The sequence below is a fragment of the Salarias fasciatus genome, chromosome 7 (genome assembly GCF_902148845.1).
Source record: "Salarias fasciatus chromosome 7, fSalaFa1.1, whole genome shotgun sequence".
Taxonomy (NCBI): Eukaryota; Metazoa; Chordata; class Actinopteri; order Blenniiformes; family Blenniidae; genus Salarias; species Salarias fasciatus.
Window position 1 is genome coordinate 7,408,943 of NC_043751.1, and position 15,841 is coordinate 7,424,783.

The 15,841-nt window shown below is 43.7% G+C and overlaps 1 protein-coding gene across 2 annotated transcripts in view; it reads left to right on the top strand.

Moving 5' to 3' along the window:
• The window catches only part of mgat4c (mgat4 family member C), a 75,956-nt gene that overhangs the window by 48,091 nt on the left and 12,024 nt on the right, over nucleotides 1-15,841 (top strand). The window contains exon 1 of one of the 2 annotated variants that reach the window (XM_030096576.1): nucleotides 4,660-4,684. The exons of the other annotated variant lie outside the window; for it this stretch is intronic. The gene's annotated coding sequence lies outside the window, so the exon portion shown is untranslated. Of the gene's footprint in view, nucleotides 1-4,659; nucleotides 4,685-15,841 lie in introns of those variants that run through there. 2 annotated transcript variants of the gene reach the window in all.

Here is a 15,841-nt window from a genome sequence, read left to right on the forward strand (position 1 = left end):
GAGTTGCTTGGATTTTGGGGCACCACAAAAAAACATTTAGTGAGGGGAGGTTGTCAAGGAGTGCATGAATTAATTTGATTTGATAGTCAGCTATTGATGACATGCAGACGCTCATAGAACTACGAGGTTACATCAGCATATATCACACTAATTCAGTTAGACATTATGATGTTCCCGACCTTTGCTTTAACAAAATATCCCTGACCGGACCTCTGTGAATTTTAGTTGCATACCCCTGGTCTACAGTCTGCAGACATTGGGAATGGAGACGCTCCACCCTGCCCTGTGAGTACTGGAGAGACCGACGTTTACTGGAGCCTTCAAGGCTGTTGGAAGTGTGTGTACTGTCGACGGTTCTACCTGTCCTTTTAAAAACATTTGACCATTGTTTTTGCTTTCAGTAGTTGGTCTCTCAGAAATTTTATAGTAGCTGAAAGTAATCTAGTGACTTGCCTCTTCAAGGGTTAACCTGGTTATTATGTAGCCTCTCTTTTCTCCACTTTCATCATCAACTCATCATTCCCTGTATTTATAGAGCATCCCGGTTTTTTTTTTAAAGGCTTTTTACAAAGTGTTTTGACTGAGAAGAAATGAGAAACAAAATTAGATTTCTAATGGGATTATCAGGGTGGGTCAGAGGAAATTTAAAAGCAAGGATTTACAAGACGCCATCAACAAAAAAGCAAAGTGTGTTTTTAAAGGAAGGTACAGAATCAGCCAGCCTGAGTTCCACACTCAGATTGGCAGACTTTGACTTTGGGACGTCCAGCAAGTTCCTGTCTCACGTGCTCATATGGAGTCAGCATCTCGGTAATGTAGCTTGGATTTGTGCCCAGATGGGATTTAAAAGTTGCTGTTTTTTTTATTTTTTTTATCTGTTCTTAAATGCACAGGGAGATGGGGCGGAGAGGAACCGGTTGATTTGATGCTGTCTGTAAAAACCTGTAAGGAGCTGTGGAGCAGCTGTGGCTTTAGGGGGTAGAGTGGTCGTCTCACCATTAGAATGTTACAGGTTCAATTCCCTATCTCCCCGAGACCACATGTCAAAGTGCCCTTAAGCAAGACTCTGAACCACAAATTGCTCCCAATGGATGGAGCGAGCAGCTGCCTCTACTGGAGTGAATATGATTAATAGTGTGAAGAGGAAATGTATTCACCAGTTCAAACGGTTTTATTGAAAACATTTAGATGCGATCAGGTCCTGCTGAAGAAAAAAGTTATAGAAGATGGGTAGATGAATTTTTAAATCTATATTCCACCATACCAGTGACCTCCAGTGTCATTGCTTCTGTTTGCTCTCAGTGACGTCTGGCCACGACACGTCCGCCTTATGTTCCAGGAAAAAAAAAAACAAAAGTTTTTGATTGCATTTTGAATTTCTACATGAGTGACTTTGCTTGCTGCACATCGCAACTTAAATGGCACATTTATGTCACATCAAGCATTGATGACATTGGAAATCCAATCTGTTCCATTGTCTGCATGTCATCAAACAAATAAACAATAATGTTTACCAAATGGCTTTGTTGTACAACACACCCGCTTATTAAAATGGCATCTCATTAGAGGCATTGAGCAGCCGTTTTACATGAGATTAATTGGGTTTTTTGAAAGCACTTTCTCCTCATTATCATTCTGTCTTGCAAATGGATTCACTGCAAAGGCAATGCATATTCATTTTACAGGAAGCTTGAAAATTGTTCGGAAATGAGCCAAAGGTGGAGCCGGGCTGGTGTGCCGACTTACGCTGAATAATAAACGGCGGGAGCCTGTGCTCTGGAGGTGAAAGAGAACGGCTGTGTCTGCGGAATACATTTGTGCTGAAAACACCGCTCTCACCTTCAGCGCAGACGATGTGTTTAAGCCGCAGAAATTAATTTGTACTCGGCCTAAGTTGATTTCAGCTCGTCAGGATTACAGCGAGCATGCGGACGGCTGCTTTATTTACAGACCGAAAAGCCCATAGCGGCAGATGTGTTTTTGTTTCCCATGTTGCCAGGTGAGCATTTGGATTCAGGGCATATTCTCGCCGACTTCTTTCACTCTGCAGGCATTAATAATGCAGAAAGACGAGCTTTTAGTGGATTCTGATTTGCTATTTCAAAAGGTAGGAGGAAATGTGCAGAATACTCTCCTGATAGAGTGCTGCAGTTGTACTTTTATGAAAAGAGCAACGATGTTTCATCCCCTTTTTTTCTTTTCTTTTCTTTTCCTTTCTGACTGTTTTGTATGTGTAATGTGTATGTTTCAACATCTGACGAGCCCACTTGGATTGAAAGCCTGCCCGAGGCTGAAAACCAAACAAAAAGTTTTTCCTCTTGCCAAGTTATGGACTCTTTCACCTGAGGCAAGATGATGTACTTCAAAGGCAAAGGGCATCCTTTGTCAGCATCTCAAACTGACAGCCGCAGATCCTCCTCCAGAGTAATTGCAGACAACTGCTATTCAAAGGAAACCTGAGTCCCTTTGGCTTCACGCCCAACAACAAGAGACAGTGTCACCCAGCTGTGAGACGCTGGATCGTTCATTAACCTCTGCAGAGTTCAGGAGAGATTTGTCATGACTACTGGAAAAAGGCCAAAAGGATCTTCAAAAATGCAAGACAATTGTGAAATACCGAATGTATTTTCTTTTTAAAAAAACAATGCAAAACCAATTTCCGAACAGACTGTGAGGATGTGTAAAACATCTCACTAAGTTCGATGGTAGCGACACATCTTAAAAATGTCAGACGTGATGTAGCAACCAATCACAGGATAACTGCCAATAATGTCATAATTTCGGTCATTCTGAATGTAATAAAGCCGAGAATGATAACACTTAAAATAGTAAAACGTTTCCTTTTACAGCCATGATTGGGAGCGTCTGTAAATCCGTATCCTCGACGAATGGATATAACGATATCCCATTCACTCTGTCAGGGGTGTCAAACATAAGGCCTGTGGGTCAAAACCGGGCCGCAAGAGGCTCCAGTCCGGCCCACCACCCCTCCAAATTGCAATTAATACAGTAATACATGGCAATTAATCTTGTCTGTTTTCCACTAGTTTTGCATTGTCCTGAAAACACCACTTTAAATCCACAGTATGCATAATATGTAACATAAATGTGTAAAATAATGAATAATAATTGAATGTTTGAGGCTTTCTTGAATGTTCCGGACCTGAAGGAGTCTCCTCAGATGGATCAGCGTTTAGCCCCGACCATGAATGTCGCTGAACAGCAAAGCACTCTTTAATTAAAGTGTAATTGTGTTACAGTTGGTTCAGCGCTTCATTTGCTTCAGCCAGATTATTGCAGACAGAAACGGCGGCTGTCGCCTCAAACTCAGCTGACACATATCAGCCAAACAGGTTCTTCTAGAAAGATCCAAGGAAAAGATCGGCGTGTTTTTTTTTTCATCCTGAAGTCAGTTAGTGTCTAACTCAGACATTATAAATGAAAGATTATGTATTTATAAAAAAAGAACTAATTGAAAAAAGTACTAGTTCAAATAACAAGATGGAAAAAGCATTGGTGATGTTAAAGTGAAGCTTCTTTTTAGCTAAACTTTAATCTTTTGATTTTAGGAGTTGGTTTTGTCCTTGAAAAAAATGTTTAAACTCATGGCAGTTTGCAAAGAAGTGTACATTTCTGCAGCATGAGGAGACAGAACAATATCATTTCTGCCATAGCTTGCTAATACAAATCATCCAATTTTCCATGGCATTTCCAACTTTTAATGAATATTGCTGATGGTCATTTAATTGAAAATTAACAGTAAATTCACTGAGGTAACAGTAACCAATGGCATGAGTTGCTAAACATTGCTGTGCTTTGACGAAAATTGTATTTTTGAGGGAACTTTTGATAGTTATGCAGTGTAATTAGATTAAGTAGCCATTATCTGGCGCTGAGGTGAGAAAGATGCTCTTTTGCAGCATCATTAAACAGATCCAGGATTGGAATCAGCTTTTTCGAGGACCTGTGAGCTCTTTCTCAAATGCCACAGCGTTTTGCATGAGGCAGGTTATGAAATGCCGGCGCAGATGATGGAGATGTGGAGGTCTGCGCTGTGACCGCAGGCGTTTGCTGAACACTCTGCATTGTTGCTCCGGTACAAACAGGGTCGTTAGGGTTGAATAAGTACAGGCGCAAGTCCCAGAATAGCTAATTAATGTATACCGAGTGCTTTCAGAAAAGTCGCGGGAGGCCCGACACCACAGCGCGAGCTGCATGTACACAAAAACAAAATATATAGGCCACTCGTGTGTTTGTGGAGGAATATTTAAAACCCGGCAATGTCTGATGTTTGAGTCAAGTTTGAATCCTAATGCATTCCCAGTGTGCACCCAAGCTAATCTTCCACACATACATTACAGTGGTATCAATGATTCTGTTGAAAGGCTCCTTTTCATCCATGAAAGGTTTGTTTTTGATTACCAGAGGAGAAGCTCGGCGCACGCTGCCCAGTCAGGGGTATTGGAGATAAATGTCTTTTAGTGATTGGCCGTCCCACACATCCCTCATCAAATATTCATGATGCAGACAAGAGAGAATTCAGAGGATGCAGGGATATAGGATCTGCTCCCATCAGTCTAGCTCTGGGATAGGTAGTCAATAGATCAGCCGAGAGCCGCCTCCAGAACAACTCTGTTATTCTTGATCGGCGAGGCCGAGAGGAAACATGGGATTCTCCGCTGAGGTATCGTGCCGCTCCTCTCAATTTCTGCTTGTTTCTCGTTCTCCCGCTGTCAGGAGGAAAAGATGAGTGATCTGTGGGATTGTGAAGCTCGCTTTTGAAGTGTAAACCTTTAAAGATTAGAGATTTCCTGATTCGAACAATAAACACTCCTGAGCTCAGGAATGGAGCCTGGCTTCTTCCTCCACGATCTAAACTGAAAACTGTTGACTGGCTCACAGATTAAAATGTGATTATCATCACTAAACGGTTTCAGATGTGATTAATGTTAGATGAATACAGCCTCATTTCCATCAAAGGTTTGAATGGAAATAAAGTCAGAATATGCAATTGTAGTTCATGTTTTCATTCTCAAGATTTCCGATGTTGAGACAGACACTTCGCCATTTTATGGAACATGTGTGGATTTGATGATAGCAGCAACATATCTGAAAGGGGTTTAAATTAAAGTTTGGAAAAGTAATTGGCATAAATCAATAACTGGGGGATAGCTAATGGGTTTAATTAGCAAGAGATCTTTAAGCTGAAAGTTTTCTATAACTAGTAAAATGTGGAAAAGTAGTATAAAAAGATGGTATTGGCACCCAGTTTTCAACGGTTAATCTTGTTCGGTCTTCTCCACTCCTTCATCCAACTCAGCGACAAGGTGCTAAAGTAGAGCCGGCTACAACCCGACCGCTGGCCGGCTCTCTACAGTACACATCTTCACGTGTTACTGAGCCGTGCATTACTTCATTCCAGGCCACTGAAAAACAATAAAATTAGATGTTTTTAATTTTTTTTTTACTCTTGGTATTTCTGTGAAACCTTGCCGCCCACGCCTCACTCCCACGCTTCACTCGGTCGTGAATATTTCTCATGTGTTCCGCAAGTCAGGCCTGGCAGAAATGTCCCAAAAACAAATGTCACCAGAGAGATTCTCTGAAAAGGGAGAAAAAGCTCATGATGAGACACAAAGATAGGTCGAGCTTCGTTTAAAATAAAATACCGACGGCTCAGCTTCAATCGCTGGTTGATCACAGCAGGTGGTCGGCTGCTTCACTCTCACTCTGCATTATATTCGGCGAGCAGTTCGTTACTTGGACATGTGGAGACTGGAGACCAATTGGAATTTGCTTGGGAAGAGTTCAATAGTTAAAATTAAGTTTGCACACACACACACACACACACACACACTCCACACATCTATTCAGTTCACTTCAGTTTTATTTCCAGAGCACCAAATACACCACAGTCATTTCAAGATACTTTTATAGAGAAAAAAAACCCCAACATTTCCACATGAGCAAGCAGAGGAGGTGGTAAAAAGAAAAAAACCCAAGACCCCTTGAGAAACAGATCTTGATTATGTTTGGTTCATTCTGCAATCCAGATTTCTCTTAGTTGACATATTAGATCCACTGACAGAGAAACCTCCCCGCCAACACATGTCATATATGATGCAGTCTTCCATTACTTCTGTGGGTTCATGAGTGTTTGAATTGGCTAAGCTACATGTTCCTTGAAGTACAGACGTCCATCTGCTTATCACAAATCACAGTGGGACCCCAGGCGATCCTATCGCTGTGCGCAAACAGAGCTTATAGGTTATAGGCACGTTTTATGAGTCACAGCTGCAAGCCCTTTATTTAAATAGATGTAATTTAGCATGCATATATCACAGGAAAGAGAAATCTATGAGCCCCCAGTGTCAAGAAATAATTCGGCATCAATGGTCCGCCTTCAAACGCTCTCACTCGACGGCATCAATTCAGCTTTTACTGCTCTAATTTGCAGCTCAGGGATACAGTAGCGGGTATTGACTGTATGTTACTGGGCTGACAGGGTTTCCTCACAGTTTTAGGATGCAATTTCAAAACGGATGCCAGCAAATGTGCTACAACAAAATTGATTCGGGAGGCTGCAGCTTTAAATGTACCTGAGTGATTAAATGCACGAGTTTAGTTGCAGCAGCTCTCGATGGGCTCGGACCTACCGAAAACCTCATTCCCTAAGAGCACTTCAGCGTCCACACTGTCATTCTGGGTGAATCTGGGGCATGGCATTGTGTCTCCACTTCCTACTTCGGCGTGGAGCCTTTTGAAAAGTCTGCCAGTGCCCCCGCCGTCCTCCCTACTCTAAATGTGTAGGGGAGAGATAGTGCATTCTCATGTTATCTGCCACTGGCCCCCTGCCCCCTCAGCCATTTTCTCATTTCACAGATTTGACCAGGAGGTGACCTTGGCTTTTTAAGTGCTTTTAAGGCCGAGCCAAGGCTCTGGTCTTCCTTTTTTCTGCCTCCCAAATGAAAGCAGAGAGAGAGAATGATAGAAAACGAGGGAGATGGAAATTCTTCCCGGCCTTTTCTTCACCGGCCATTATTCCCTTTGTTGTTTTCCAATGTTTCTGTCTTGCCCTTAGCCACTGTCCACAATTCTTATATTGTAACAACAGTGACATGGGTCCATGTTTTTAATGTAGAAAATGTCCTTGGGGAAGCAGCGGCATATGTTTATCACACATGACGTGAAATGCAGGCCGGTTGCCATGGGGGAGAGGAGTCTGTTCGAGACGAGGAGACGCACAGTCCATTAGCCGATCGTGATGTAAGAAAGACTTAATTAAATCTCTGCCCTTGATGGTACTTCACAATATTCAAATAGTAATCATCTTGTGTCTCCGATGTATGGAATAATTCATATCCCAGACCACATCTTTACAACATCACACAAGGGATGGGAAAGAAATGGAGACCATCTGCATCTGCCTGCACTGGGGCTTTCGAGGGCTTACGCATGTTTTCTGGTGGAAATGAGCAGGCGGTATCTCAGTCCTCCGTCGCCACCCATCCCAAGTGCACCTCTGGCAGTCTGCTAATCTGGGTCAAAGTGCTAACTGCTTAGAAGGGCCTGGGAGAGGCTCGCTGGAATCATTTCTCACACCTCTTCAGTCCTCATTAAGCCCAGCACAGCTGGATTGGCGGAAAGCTTTTTATAAATCCACCTAACCCTAATTTTCAACATGGAGACGAGACTCTAAGGGCTTCAATGTACAGCCGCTCAAGGCGGCAGCAAACCCAGAGCAAATTTTCTTCAGCATTTCATTCTAACATAATTGTTCCTTTGCTGCGTGGTGGCTTTGCTGTGCAGGGAGCAAGTGTTTGGTTCACATGTAGAGGATTGTTCTGCACACCAGCATGTTGGAATTATATTGTTGTATGGTCACGAGACAAGTGGTCTGGTTAATTCTAATAAACTTTAGAGACAAAAGCTACACAAAACGTGGTTCTTTCAGATATTAAGATCATCTCAAGTTGGTTTTCACATCTGCATAAACTATTCAGAAATGCAAAGTATTGTTGCTGTATGAATGGTGATCAAAATTATTGAAGTTTGATCAATGCTCTGAAAAACATTGAATGATGTACTTTCTAAATGATCATGAAAGACAGCAACATTCAGCAAGTTGAGCTTATGCTTATCGTTTTGATGTGTTTATGCCCAAGAAAACAAAATTATTAGCCAAGACTGTACATTCATCCATCTGTGTACAATGAAGTTTGCATGCCAGGCCACTAGTTGGTGCTGTGTGGGCAGAACTTTTCTTCATCATGTCCATTATCTGCTGCATGCAATAAATATGTCTCCACTGATCCTGGAGATGTAAATGTACACCTTGTTTGAAGAAACGTCACTAAATTCGAAAAAGTGAACGTCACATAAACTCTTAAACCTGGTCATTCTTTGCAATCTGCTCGCACCTGTGCTGAAAACTAATCACTGCAAACGGCATGCATAGATCCAATGCTCTGTGCAAACTGGGAATTGGGGACCTTCCCAAATGGAAACAGTATCAGTTTCCCAGCAGCATAAAGTTCAGCAGTAGGTCTTAAAGACCAGGCTCTTAATGTGGTCTGCTGCCTCAGCTCGTCCGTCCTGGATGTTTCCCTTGGAGCGTGTCCGTAACTCTTCACATCAAAGTGCGTGGCTGCAGCGGTGCCGAGAGCTTCTCGGTGTCGGAGCAGTCTTTGGATGCGCCGCCACCTCGTCGGCGCATTATCTCCTCTGATGGCACTCAGTTTGTGTTTCATGATAAATGCAGTCTCCCTTTCATAAATAATACTGATGAAGTTAAAGTGTGGACAGTCCAGAGATGGGCACGGGTCCATTCATAGCTCTGAAAAAAAGAAAGTACAAGGTCTTCTCCTCTCCAGCCAAGTAAATCAAACGGAGGCTGGATGGGAGGAGAATAAATATAGACCGATCTGAGGAACCTCTTTACAATCACATTTCAATTACCCACCAGGCTGAGTGATCTTACACGGTTGTACTGCGGCGGACAGAGAGCCAGAGCTGTTTGTTCCGAGTGTTTTGGTGCCTGATTGCTCTGAAGCTCGCATCAACCGGTTGCTCAATATTTCATGAGGAAAATATTCCAGTAGCTCGCGCCACCTGTGCCAGGCGCTGATGAATTGAAAAGCTTTGTTATGTGTCTCCAGCGATTCCTGGAAGTAGAACAAGGCACTGTCTTAGCATTGTTTGGGCTTATAAAGACAAGGACACAAGAATAAAAGAGAAAAAAGAAAAAGGAAAGGTTTTTTGTTTTTGCCGTTGAAATCTTGTGGTATCAGAGCGTTTGACAGTCTGAGTGGCTGAGAGCGTTGGAGTCGCTCTTTGATGCTCCGAGGCTTGTCGCACATTGGTTCCTTGTGGGAGAACAGCTGGGAGTGCCGTTGTCACTGGACTGCTCCTTTCTCCCACGAGGGTGGCAGCAGTGCTAGCGGTGGCAGTCTGCCGTGCTGGTGGAGGGTGGAGGGTGGCACACTTGGACAGTATGTCCGTGGGGAAAGCTTCACATTCACCACACACACACACACACACACACACACACACACACACACACACACACACACACACATATACTCCCGTCTGCCTTCACAACACCTCCTCCTCTTCCTCCTCCTCTTCCTCCCATTAGAGTGAGTGAGCTGGAGCTGCTGACAGCGGTGACAGGCCCAGCGCAGGAAGAGGATGGGAGGCGGGCGGGTGGGGGGGTTGGGGGTGGGGGGGTGCTACATCTGTTTGGATCTTTGTGCAATAGCAGCCTGGTTACTCTGGAGTTTGCAGCAGCAGCCACAGAACAGATACAGCATGCCACGTCTGGCTCCACTGTGCCATCAGCAGTTTAAAAAGCAACAGGGATAATTATTTTTCAAGTGAAATGAAAACCACTGCTGTCGCCTCGAAATGTTGTGATGAATTCCCTCAGAAGGTACTTTAGTGGAGCTAACAGGTCACTAAACACTAGCACAGGGTCGGCTTCGGTGGCTGTTGTTATGAAAAAAAACACCTGAACAAGCCTGTGGATCACCTCCCGAGAGCCTGAGGGTAGAATTGACTATTACTAATCTTGTTTGTGTCACACTTGTGTTTTTTTTATTGGTTCATTTTTGTGATTAGTTTGGCTTTATCGGTATTTTAATTAGGGATGTACCAATACAGATTCCAGCGTTGGATGTCTGGTCCGATACTGGCCGCAGTAGTAAAAGTAAGTTGCGTCATGTTCCAGATTACAGTTGAATTCGCTGTTCTTGTGGCCGAAGGAGACCCTGCAGTGACCCTGACTGTCCAGCCGACACGCCCACAGCCTTCACTGATCGGCCCGGGCACTTGGCCCATAGCAAAGACTGGTGACAGGCCATGTATGCACAGGAAGAAACTGCTCAACCCAGATTCAACCAGTACACCACTGTGCCATAAGATATTGATCATTTTGTCTTTAAAGTTGATGTGTTTGAAGCTGAAAAATGAGGAAATGGTGATAGTTAGAGAACTAGGTCAGAGAATCTCTCAAATTATAGCTGCAGGGAAAGAAAAAGCAGTGAACCTGTAACAAGGTCATGAATTAACTCCCAGGACTAACACGGCCTCGCTAATCCATTGTTTGTTTTTGTTTTCATGTATCCGTGCACACATACACAGACAGACATTTGCATGGACGAGCAACCAAGTTGGACTGTTATTCCCAGTGATTCCCAGCCGTAAATAGAATACTGACTAGAAGTCATGACACTATGTAGGAGTGTTGGAGCATTTTTGAAAACTTCCCCATTGGGAGCTGTTTCTAAAAAAATTGGCTTCAAGCACAGACTCAAAAAACACAATGAAAGTTCTCCTTAAATGATCCATTGCGATCAACTAAGGAAGTCTAGGATCTCATGCTATCACATTGGGAACCTGGTGTTCATAACGCCTTGGCTGATCAGTTTATGTTCCAAGACCTTCAAGCTCTTGCTTTGACTATAAAACTGAAGAATGGCTCTGAAGACGGCACATCCAATACTCAGTAGTGTGTTGGCGTCACTCATGTACGTCGGGATTACATGGTAGATTTCTCAGCGACAGCTTTCAGACTTTAATTCACCACATGGCGTGCCGATAACACCCTCATTGTGGACTCCCAATGGTCTCCCAATAATTAAGATCATTTGTGTGTTTCTGTGAGGGGCCATGGATGGGTCACCGACTCTCTGCAGATGAAAGCCTCTTTTATGCAGTATGCTGTAAGAATGTAGTAATTGGTAAACCGTTTGACCAATTTCAATTGTTAACAAAACTGTCATTTCATAATAAAGGGATTTATTATCCTCTCCTGGACCGCCTCTTTTTTTAAATCAAAGAAAACCTCGTGTTACTCTCAGCTTTTTATCAAGAAGAAAAATCCATTGGAAGTGGCTGAAGGCCTGACACAAAGCAACTGCTGAATCCCTGCAAATCTGGAGGCTTAATTGATTATTTGTACAGAGCTGTATATCTGCAAGGTGCAGGGTACCCGGGGGAAATAATGTAAAACAGATAACAAGATGAAATGTGGGAGAATTGCTTTCCACTGCCCATTTTATTAATCTTTCCCCCTTTTTCTTATTCACAATGAGTTTCCCATTTAGTTTTTCCTATTATAGAAAGACGGCTGTAGAAGAAGAAAAAAAGCGGCCTAAATCGAAAGTCGAGAGCTGATTCAAGCTGGCAAGAAAAGTGTTTGTTAAGAGGTTATTTTGATTTCTGAATAACAGGCGGAGGTACTCGGCAGTGGTGCGCATACCTGAGTCGTCCCTAAGGAGGGAAGCATTTTATTTTCAAATCTAATCTTCATTATTCTGCCTTTTCCTCAGCTTCCTGCCGGCGCTCGGATGAAAGCTTTCATTAAACTCACACTGTACACAAACATTTTTGTTTAAAAAGCAATATATCCCCTTCTCTTTTTTTTTCCCCCTTATTCTGTGTATTCCTGTTAGCAGGTGTCGCTCTGGGCTGGATTCTTGTGGCATTGGAGGCTCTCCGCCGTTTCACTTTAGTGGGAAATGGCTTTAAGAAGAACAACCTCTGGAAGATGGGATGTGAAATTACTGTTGTGCTCGACTCATGTTTGCTGCGTGTCATTCGCCGCTCCACTCAATCCCATACCTTTTTCCATTTACTCCAGCGCCGCGCTTTCCTTTCAAAGCACTCAAGTGAAAGAAAGTGGTATCATTGGCAGGCAGGAGGACTGCTGTCACTCTGCAGCCATCGAGCTTTTACAAATGGAGAGGGAGTATTGTTTTGTTTAGTTTGTGTGTGTGTGTGTGTGTGTGTGTGTCATATAGAGTCCTTGGCATTAGGTTGCACATCAGGCCAGACCACGTAATTGCTTTCCCCGCACAGGGGAGCTCCTTGTTTTTCATTTGAAGCCTGCCTCCGTCAGATTTTCAGCGTGAGAGGAAGCGAGCGTAGCAGGGGAAAAGAAGACAATTCCTGGATCAGTCATCTGGTACGCACGGCCAAACATGGAGGACATTGAGGATGAATTCAGACAGTCTGCCAAGGTAGTTTCTGCCTGGAACACAAGGAAAAAAACAAAAACATAGCAGTTTGCTTGCAAAATATAGTAAAAACTCTGTCATATCCTGTGATTGCACTTTGCCATCCGTCCATGCGCTGATCTCTCCGGCTTTATCCGAGGAAGGTTCAGCAGGAGCTGGAGTCTGTCCCAGCTGACTCCGTGCGAAGGGCATGTTACAGCTTGGACAGGCTGCTTGTCTAACAACAGATACACACAATCGCACACACACACACAGATTCTCTTTGTTTTTGAGGTAAAACTCCCTCAAGCACAGAGCAAGCATGAAAACTGCAAGCAGAAAGGCCTCATTTGAATCAGGAACCATAAAGTCTCCTCAGCATCTACAGCACTTATTTCAGACTAATGGAGTCAAGAATAGAACACACTCACACAGTCACCCAAGCTTCTTTCCTATGCCGCAATCATCACTAATAAGCTAGCCAGTTGACATAAGCCTTCTATGTATGGTTGTATATAAAACTTTGAGATTATTGCTTGAAATGTACTGAAACCACTTTTGTGAAGGAAAAGTACAAGAAGGAACCTTTAGCTACTTGTCAATACCCAGTACCAACATGAGTACTTACTGAATGCCATACTGGTATCAGTTTTATTAATATCAGTGCTGAAGATATCCTGTATGCATCTGTTACTTCACTGTGATTTTGTTTTGGAGTGAATGTCAAAGCAGTTGGCATTTGTATTTTTATTGTTTAAAAGACTGGCCAACTGCAGTAACCCTCTTGTGGTTGTTCGCCTCCACCAACCAGCAGAGTTGGCGAATGTGGGTGTTAAGTACAGACACTCATGAGATAACATGGCAGAAACACGAGGCCATCCATCGGTTGGCTACTATGGTCGAATCAGGTCATTTTGAGAGACATGAATCTGTCACAAAATGGCTTGAATGTTAATACCACGTGGAAATACATACCTGGAAATATTAGGTGTGCGACAGCCTCAAAATAACTATTGTTGTATTCCAGACTGATGGCTTCCCAACCTTTTTTTCTTTCTTTGAATTCCCCCAGATTGCCTCTTAGGGTGCTTTCACACCTACAGCATCTGGTCCGCTTGAAGCGGACTAGCGTCCCCAACTCCGGCAGGTTCGGTTCGTACGCGCTGGTGTGAAAGCAGACCAGTTAGTTTTGGTCCGGGACAAAGAACCGCACCGAGACCTCCTCGAGGAGGTGGTCTCGGTGCGGTCTCGGCGCGGTCCGCTGCTGGTGTGAAAGTTGACCAGCCTCGGTCTTGTCCGCTCTGTTGTGGAGAAGGCTTTTTGGTCGCCGGAGGCTTCCGTAGCAAGCCGCGCAGCACATCACGTCACACATGCTGGCCAATCAGGGTTCACTTCCGCCACCCAAAACACATTATTATGTGAACAGCGCCACCAAGGGGCAGGAGGGTCATAGTGGATAGTTCATCTGCAAAAACAAGTGGTGTGAATGCGAACCGAACCAGTTGACAGCTGCAACATTTATGAATAATTTATGTCCGAACCGAACCACTCTAGCGGACTAGTAGGTGTGAAAGCACCCTTAGGCGGCAAACCCCTCTCCAGTCTCGACTTGCTAAAACTCTACAGTGAAACCAAATACGCCCACTCGCACATGAAAACAGCAGCCTCCAACACCGAGGCGATCAGCAGTTTCCCAGGTCTGCTCTAGAATGTAAAAACCATCTTATGGCGGTTTTCTTTGACGTATGCAAACCTACTTTTGACAAGCGCTGAGCATGGGGGTCCAGGACGCCCAGCCTGTGACCTGGAGGCTTTACGTTTTCCAGTAATTCTTAGGTCTACTCTTTGAGCGTCTGAATGCTCTTCACTGTACTACAAGAAACCCTGAATCTGGCTTGAGAAGACACTGATAACTCTTGTATAACAGCAATACCAAGTAGAGAAACAAATACTTATTCAATGCAAAAAAAAAAGCCTAAATCTATACGTAAACAGCATGCAAAGATTATGTGTTTCCGTGAACCACCTCCACACTAGGGATGGGTAAAGAATTTGGTGCTTTTCTACGTAACAACCGAATTCTGTCGGTACTACCAAGTACAGATTCATGTAAAATCAAACAGTCCTTGCGACTGTGAGGGAGTGGAAGAGTAGGCAATTTTCCACACTGGACCTGAATGCAGCATTGCATGCACAGGAGTGCAATGACGTCAGTGGCCAAGCGTTCAATCAGCAGAGCAGCATGGCTGATAGAAAGCAGTTTAAAGCACGGCTAAACTTTTCAAAATGTGGTGCAGATTACTCACTGTGGCAGGGAAACGTCTAATTCCAGGAAGCTCCTGGTTAAGCACAAGATTTTTCTCACGACTGAGGAGTGCAGCATTTTCATCAGATTCTGATCTTCCACTACAACTCCTGCATTCGGCACTGTTAGCATGCTAGCATCCGTTAGTGACTCGTCAGAAGCCAATTACCACCTAAACACAGACAAAAGTATCAAAAATTGGTACCGTTGAGTACCATTACCGATTCACAGGTACTGTATCGGTTCAAATATGAATTGTAATCATCCCTACTCCACACGGCCTCGGCATCGACGCTACAAGCACCTTACAGTCAATTACACTAACGTGAATCTGGACAGTCATTCAAGTCAACGCTTCGAGTCAGGTGTAAATAACTTCAACCATTTTTTAATAACGTGTTTTGGTTTCAAGATTCAAGCCTCGTATAATGAAATCCAAAGTCCAAATCCTCTCTGTGTGCAGTTTTTCTTTGCTTGTCACAGAAATGTACATTTTGCTCATTTGGAGAGTGTGTGGAGAACCTTGCACAATCCTTCAGCTCCCCTCGTTGGTTGTGCCCGCTCCCCCAGGAGCTCGTCCTCCTGCACAGGCACATAACAACCCTCGGCTTGCCGTGACGTCAAGGATTGATGGGCAGAAGATTTCCAGCTGAGAGCCATTTTTAAACCCCAAGGCGCTGCTGTGATACAACCAGGTGATAGTTCCCTTTGAGGATTTCTTGGAGCCTGTCTGGCTGGCCAGTATTTCATTCTTATCTCATTCAAGGAGCGACTGAAGCACCTTGATGCCGAAAGATTTTTTTTTGCATGCAATGACATTTTAATCGGTTGTGGTAATTATTTTATTTGGCATTTGGATTTTAAAAAATGCTGTGATGACCAGTGAAACTAGGGACTAGATATTTTGAAACGTGATATTAGCGCTATGCTTAATAGTATTTCTGTTGTAGTGTTGCTTCGACACGATAGGTGAGCTGCCAACACTGGGTCAGCGCGATGTTGGTGAACGCGATAGATAGCTCTTCTACTGATGGAAAAA